The 8,449-nt window shown below is 40.0% G+C and overlaps 1 pseudogene; it reads right to left on the bottom strand.

The window, feature by feature from the left end:
- Positions 1-524: 524 nt before the first annotated feature.
- The window catches only part of LOC114455724 (glycerol kinase-like), a 29,720-nt pseudogene continuing 21,795 nt past the window's right edge, over positions 525-8,449 (bottom strand).

The raw sequence follows: 8,449 nt of genomic DNA, 5'->3' as shown, positions 1-8,449 counted from the left end.
TAATCTAGGTAATTTAGTGTAATCTAGTGTAATCTAGGGTAATTTAGTGTAATTTAGTGTAATCTATTGTAATCTAGTGTAATCTAGGGTAATTTAGTGTAATCTAGTGTAATATAGTGTAATTTAGTGTAATCTAGTGTAATTTAGTGTAATCTAGGGTAATTTAGTGTAATCTAGGGTAATTTACTGTAATCTAGTGTAATTTAGTGTAATCTAGGGTAATTTAGTGTAATCTATTGTAATCTAGTAATCCAGTGTAGTTTAGTATAATATAGTAATCTAGTGTAATCCCGTAATATATAGTAATCTAGAGTAGTTTAGTGTAATTTAGTGTAATTTAGTGTAATCTAGTGTAATTTAGTGTAATCTAGTGTAATTTAGGGTAATTTAGTGTAATTTAGTGTAATCTAGTGTAATCTAGTGTAATTTAGTGTAATTTAGTGTAATTTAGTGTAATCTAGTGTAATATAGTGTAATTTAGTGTAATCTAGTATTCTTCACTGAAAGACATCAATTCTACAGATCTATGAACGTACCATGTGACCATATATTTCTGAGGAGCTGCAGACGTTAGGCAACATGTTGATGGGAACGTCAAAATATCTGAAAACAACATGAAACAGGTTTATATTATTATTATTATTAGAGTACTAAAACAACATGAAACATGAATATATAAATTAGACGTTAGATAAATATTAGATATTAAATATTAGATATTAGTGCTGTTACCTGCAAAGCTCTGAGTCCCACTGCAGTGAGTGGATGTTAAATAACATGGTACGACTGGCGTTGGACACATCAGTGCAGTGAACTCCTCCGTACTTTCCTCCTGTCAGACACTGAAAAGAGTAAATAATGAATAAATAAAGGAACATAAACAAAAGTAATACAGTAAAAGTATTAATACTACCCAGATGATCCAGGAGTCCACGGTGCCAAACAAGGCCCGGCCGCTCTGCACCGCCCGCTGCACCTGCTCCACGTTGTCCAGCATCCATCGAAGCTTCACCGCACTGAAGTACGTACTGATGGGAAGGCCCGTCTTATTCTGGACACACACAATGTGTTAGTAACTGTAGAACAGAACACACACACACACACACACACACCTCACCTTGAGGTGGTTCTTGTCCTTCCCTGGAGCTTTGCTAATGAGCCGCTCCACAGTGGGCTGTGTGCGCAGGTCCAACCAAACTATAAACAACAACACAACAAACAAAACAATCATGCTTCTCTAGAACTCTGGACTTCCACACAAAGGAAGTAGCTCTGCTTGTTGCTTGAATTCATTGGCTGATGATATTCCCTCCCCCCATGGCCCTGCGCTGACTTTACTGCACAGAGGGCACTTCTGTTCACGTCCAAACCATTGAGAGAGGTTTTGAGGACAAGGAAGCGTGTCGTATGCTGCCCTGACAAGGACTGTGGGGTGGGGATCCTTATGTCTCCACCCAGGCCAGGATCCTGTTGGTGTGTGCAGACCAAGACTTTCTGCACATACAACAACAACAAACCCTGGTTCACACCTCAACTTAGGATGCTACGTCAGGCTAAGGAGGAAGCCTACAGGAGTGGGGACAGGGACCTGTTCAGGCAAGCCAAGTACACACTATCCAGGGAGATCAAAGTAGCCAAGAGGTGCTACACTGAGAAGCTAAAACAAAGCTTCTCAAACAAAGATCCCTCTGCAGTGTGGAAAAGCCTGCATGAAGTTACCAACTACAGGAAACCCTCCCCCCACCCTACTGGTAACAAAAGACTAGCTAGAGACCTGAACAGCTTCTACTGCAGGTTTTCACACCCACCCCCCAGCTCATTAGCATCAGCCCATCACCTGGACTCTGCCCTTCCTGCTCCCCCTACTCCCCCCCCCACCTCACCCTCTGTCCCCCCACCTGCCCTGAAGATCAATCACAGAGCTGTGTGCCAGCTTTTCAAAAAACAAAAGATCAAAAAGGCTCCAGGACCAGACGGAGTATCTCCCTCCTGCCTGAAAGCCTGTGCTGAGCAGCTGGCCCCCATCTTCACACGGATCTTCAATACATCACTGGAGCTGTGTGAAGTACCTTCCTGCTTCAAAAGTTCCAGCATCATCTCAGTCCCAAAGAAACCTGCCATCACAGGACTTAATGACTATCGACCCATTGCTCTGACGTCTGTAGTCATGAAGTCCTTTGAGAGGCTGGTTCTGAGCCACCTGAAGGACATCACAGGACCCCTGCTGGACCCCCTGCAGTTTGCCTATCGGGCAAACAGGTCTGTCGAGGATGCAGTCAACATTGGACTGAACTTCATCCTGCACCACCTCGACTCCCCAGGGACCTACGCTAGGATCCTGTTTGTGGATTTCAGCTCTGCGTTCAACACCATCATCCTGGACATCCTTCACCAGAAACTCACCCAGCTCACGGTGCCGGCCTCCACCTGTCAGTGGATCACCAACTTCCTGTCTGACAGGAAGCAGCAAGTAAGGCTGGAAAGCATCACATCTGGCACCCGGTCACTCAGCACTGGCGCTCCTCAGGGGTGTGTTCTCTCCCCACTGCTATTCTCCCTCTACACCAATGACTGCACCTCAGGGGACCCCTCTGTGAAACTCCTGAAGTTTGCAGACGACACCACCGTCATCGGTCTCATCCGGGACGGGGACGAGTCTGCCTTCAGACGGAGGTGGAACAGCTGGATCTCTGGTGCAGTCAGAACCATCTGGAACTGAACCCGTTCAAGACCGTGGAGATGACAGTGGACTTCAGAAGAAATCCCCCCCCACTCCCCCCCTTACCATTTTAAATAGGGAATTGGCTACCGTGGACTCCTTCAGGTTCTTGGGATCCACAATCTCACAGGATCTGAAGTGGACCTCCCACATAGACTCAACCAGGAAAAAGGCACAGCAAAGAATGTACTTCCTGCGTCAGCTGAGGAAGTTCAACCTGCTCCAGGAGCTGCTGATCATGTTCTACACCTCCATCATTCAGTCTGTTCTGTGCACCTCCATCACTGTCTGGTTTGGATCTTCAACCAAACTAGACAACACAGACTACAAAGGATAGTCAGGACTGTAGAAAAGATCATTGGTGTTGATCTGCCCTCCATCCAAGACTTATACCTGTCCAGGGTCAGGAAACAGGCAGGTAGCATCACTGCAGACTCCTCCCACCCTGCACACAATCTGTTTAAACTCCTCCCCTCTGGCAGACGCTACAGATCACTGTACGCCAAAACAACCCGCCATAAAAACAGTTTCTTCCCCCAGGCTGTCACTGTGATTAACACTAAACAGTCAAAGAGTGTCAGACCTGTTTCTGTGAAAAAACCCTGGAACCAAACATAACAACCCTGGATCAATCTGACACTGAGAATGTTCATGTACATACCTTTAATTTAAATGTTCTCCTGCACTACTTATCAATGCTCTACTGCACTATTTTCCTTTTATTATTATTATATTTTATTATTATCTTTCTTTTCTATTATTTTCCTTCTTTTATCTTATTTTTAATTTTTATTTTGTATCTATTTATTTATTTTTTATACTATTATATTATTATTTATTATTATTATTATTATTATCATCTTGTTATTTGCACATTCTAGTCTAACTACTGTTTATATTTATACTTATTATCATCTCTTCTAGTTGATTGTTTATTATTGAATGTTTTCACTATTGGAGAGAGCACAGTTGACCGAGTCAAATTCCTCGTGTGTACAACATACACTTGGCGAATAAAGATGATTCTGATTCTGATTCTGGTTGTGTCATCCCATAGGGCTTTTCCACCGGGCAGGAGCTGGAGCTAACTTGGAGCTAGCGCGTGTTTTGGCCATTCTGTTTCCACCAACTTAGCTCCAGCTCTCGGAGCCAAAAACCAGAGCTACGCTGGCCCCACATAGCTTCTGGGCTACAGCTCAGCTCTGAAGTGGGCGGGTGGTAGGCGGAGTTATCGACGGTCCTCCAAAAACGAAAAGCAGCCATTTTTTAAGCTAGCGAGCCGCTGGTCACGTTAGCGCAAATTCGACAAAAAACATTTAAAAGTGAGTCCAAAGTGAGTGAAAGAAGACAGAGCAGTGGTCAGAGGAGGAGAACATTGTTTCCTGGTTCTGTGGGTGTCTGAAAAAATTCAGAGGAAAGGGGGCGGAGCCCCAAGGACCAAACAGAACTACAGCCATGGAGGAGCTGGTCCTGTAGAACTGTTAATAATCCTATTTCACCTGTTATTAAACTATACCAATATTAACTTGCTACAATATTCTCTCATCAATATTATGAACATTACGTCTAACGTGGTACAGGTTAGCCAGTTAGCTGCTGTTAGCAAAGAAACCATAACAATACTTTAATATTCCTGAAAGCAGCAGTAATATATTATTGATCAGAACTTATGTTATTGTTACACAATGATTATGTAATAATATTAATGTGGTAACACGTTCTGATCATTTCACAGTTAGATTTAAAGGATCATCTTCATCTCAGAATAAATAGGTTATATTTATTTATTCTATGTAAACATCAACATGTACAATATTATCTGTTGGTTCATCCTGAAATAGTATTATTTGTTTATGAATAAATGAAACTATTATTAAGAACTAATATTGTTTTCTATTCTTGGACAAAACAAGGCTCATTATTAATCATAAAGAATTGCACACTCTATTATACACTATCTATCATATCTGAGTTACTATCTAGAAGTTAGGTAAATACACATGATGAACATCAACTGTTATTAATAATATAATTAAGATCATCAGACTGATCAATAACACAGAGAACACACCCATGGATTATTGTTAAAAACACCAGATTTTAAAACATCAGATCTCATCAAACTCTAACTGTCCAAATGATTTATAAAGTAAAGGTTTATTTATAAAAGTGTTGCAAGAAAAGGTTTTTTTTAGAGAGAAGGAGAAAATAATTTAAGAGGAAAAATACATTTAAAGATGAAAAATGTTAGAACAGTGAAAAGGATGAGAACTGTGTAGTGATGAAATAAAACAACATAAACCAGTTTAAAAAGCTTTTTAAATCATATATGTTAGTAAATATAGAAGAACAATAACCATTTTACCAAGAACATGTGATATATACATTAATGTGTATTTATGTTTGATGTGATGTATAAACTGTATATAACACTTGTGTAGATTGATATTTGTTAAATAAGATAAATATTTTTTGTGTGTGATATTATCTAGAGTTTTGTTTAGTTTTATTGTGATAAGTTAGATTTATATAAACTTTGCTTCAACCTTCACACTTTAGCTTAAGAATTACACAATAGTTTGTTTTTGTTTTTTCTTATTGTGGAGAAATAATAATAAATTCATATATTCATTTAATGCTTCTATGCAGGGGAAAAAAGGAGGAAGATGTTAATACAGATGTTCTTCATGGACAGTCAGGGACACGGTTCATGACCAGAACCAGGACCAGGACTACGTCCATGGTCCAGAACCTCCAGCTCATGATGAACTCCTCAGGTTCTGGAGCAGATCGAGGCAGACTTTTGGTCCTTTCTAATAGAAAAACCTACAATTATTTATAAATAAATGTTATTATATAATGAGTTAGTTTGTAAATACATTTTTACTTTGTGTAAATAAAGTTATTTATGTTGTTGTTTATGTTGTTCAGAAAGATCAGGAGAAACTGGTCCATGCTTTTATCTCCAGCAGACTGGACTATTGTAATGGTCTTCATCAAACATCTACAGCTGGTTCAGAACGCTGCAGCTCAGGTCTGAACCAGAACAAAGAGGTCAGAACACATTACACTGGCTCCCAGTCAGCCTCAGAGGAGACTGTAAAGGTTCTGCTGCTGGTTATAAATGTGTGAATGGGTTTGGTCCAGAATACATCAGTGAGATGTTAGTCAGGTATGAACCCAGCAGGTCTCTGAGATCTATGGACACAGGTCAGATAGTGGAGCCCAGAGCTCACAGTAAACATGGTGATGCTGCTTTTAGTTGTGATGCTGCAAAGAAGTGGAACAAACTGCAGCAGAGCTGAAGTCAGCATCACATGTGAACATTTTTAAATCAAAGTTAAAGGAACTTTTTTCTCTACTGTGTATGATTGAGAGAGATTTATGGTCATGATGATGATGATGATTTTACTGATGAGTTTAAATGATTTTACTTGTGATTTTAATTGATTTACTGATGATTTAATGATTTTACTGATGATTTTAAATGTTCTTATTGATTTTAAACAATTAAATGTTTTATCATGTTAAAGCACATTGAGTTGCCTTGAGTATGAAATACACTATACAAATAAATTTGTCTTGCCTTGTATTTTACACAGGACTTTGTTCATTGTTTAATACCTACTTGTAAACACACACATGTATTTTATTTTATTCAGATCATTTAATTATTCTTTACATCCACTTTTATAAGATAGAAACATAACCTGCTGTAACACTATTAGGTTGTATTGTTTATTTTAATACATTTATAGAATTGAAAAGTTCATATAATATCACCTAATGAGTAACATTTAAATAGAATGTAATTATTTCCTCACATCAGTATTTATTTAAACCCAATCAAAACAGCAGCAATAGATTTAAAACACATGTTGATCAATAAGGTGTTATTGATCATTAATAACATAAGTTAAACAACATAATGACACAAACATAATACAGTCACACCAGTAGGTTCTCTGTTCAAACACAGATGAATAAATAACATCAGGACTCGTTAGTTTCTGTGTCTGTTTCTGAGTGCCTATGTGTCCCATCTGTGACGTGGTGACGTATCGTGGTGACGTATCGATCATTTCCTGTTTACACTCTAACCGCTGCTTGCAGCGCTCTACTACTGTGTTCTGCTAACGCTAATCAAACTGTTGTCATTGATATTTTAGCCTTGAAAACACTTGTTTTTAATTTTTTACCGTACAGTTAAACGTACGAAGGTTAAGTAAAAAGCAATCTCGCCTCTTATAGGCAGTACAATCTCCTTTAACTTCCTTTTGTCCTTAGATTAGCTTAGCTTAGCTTAAATTTAGCACCTATGGCTTCTCTCTCCTCCCCTCCGCTCTCCTGCCCGGTGTGTCAGATGTTTAGTTACTCCTCGTCCTCCTTTAGGGACAATGGTAGTTGCATAAAGTGTAGCGTACTGTTAGATATGGAGGCGAGGATCAACAATCTGGAGAAGCGGTTCCGCACCCCTGATACCAAAACCGAAGCTAGCAAGCAGACCCTAGCCGGTGCGGACCGTGCTAGCTCCTTAGCTTAGCCTCCCCCCGGCCAGCAATGAGTGGGTTACTGTCCGTGGTAAGCATAGTCGAAGGTCAAAAAGCCGCTCGGGACACCACCATGTTCACGTCTCAACAGGTTTCTCCCCCTCTGTGAGGACAACACACTCACCGGGGAACAAACTCTGATAATTGGCGACTCCATAGTGAGAAACGTGAAGCTAGCGAAGTCAGCGGGCATTGTGAGGTGCATCCCAGGGGCCAGAGCGGGCGACATAGAATCAAATCTAAAGTTGCTGGCAAAGAGTAATCGTAAGTTTGATAGGATAGTCCTCCATGTCGGCACTAATGACTCCCGACGTCGCCAGTCGGAAGCAACCAAAGTGAACATTGAATCAGTTTTGTGCTTATGCTAAAACAATGTCGGACTCCGTAATTTTCTCTGGTCCCTTACCAAAATCTGACCAGTGATGACATGTATAGCCTATAGCATGTCATCATTTAAACCGCTGGCTATCGAGGTGGTGTCCGGAAAACGAGGTGGGCTTCATTGATAATTGGAGATCCTTCTGGGGAAACCGAACCTGATAGGAAGAGATGGAATCCATCCTACTTTGGAGGGAGCATCTCTACTATCAGAAAACATGGCACATTTATGACATCTCATGAATGAGACCATGTTACAGAGGCGGAGTCCTCCACGCCCTCTGCGCTTGCCTTAGGACAGTTTCCCTCCCATTGCTATCAGGATAGCTGTGTTCATCGCCATGACAACTGTTGTGATGGTGGTGAATATTATTTTATGGAGACGGTGTCAGTCCCCCGACCCATATTTCACAATGATTTTAACATAAATCAAATAAAAGAGCTATCAATTATAAAAATCTGAAAAAATTAAAATCTCAATTCTAGAAACACCAAAACATAAAACCATTAGATGTGCTCTATTAAATATTAGATCACTGAGATCCAAATCTCTACTAGTAAATGACCTTATCTCAGAAAATAACTTTGATTTATTCTGTTTAACTGAAACATGGCTGTATCAAGATGAATATGTTAGTTTAAATGAAGCCACTCCTCCCAGTCATTTAAATACTCATATGCCACAAGACATAGGCCGTGGAGGTGGTGTAGCAGCTATTTATCATTCCTCTCTCCTAATCTATCCTAAACCAAGGCCAGTTACACTTCCTTTGAAAGCCTGGTTCTAAATTTATCTCATACT

Source organism: Gouania willdenowi, chromosome 21 (assembly GCF_900634775.1).
Source record: "Gouania willdenowi chromosome 21, fGouWil2.1, whole genome shotgun sequence".
Classification (NCBI taxonomy): domain Eukaryota; kingdom Metazoa; phylum Chordata; class Actinopteri; order Blenniiformes; family Gobiesocidae; genus Gouania; species Gouania willdenowi.
The sequence above is the reverse complement of the archived record's forward strand: the minus strand, read 5'-3'. Positions and strand labels throughout refer to the sequence as shown.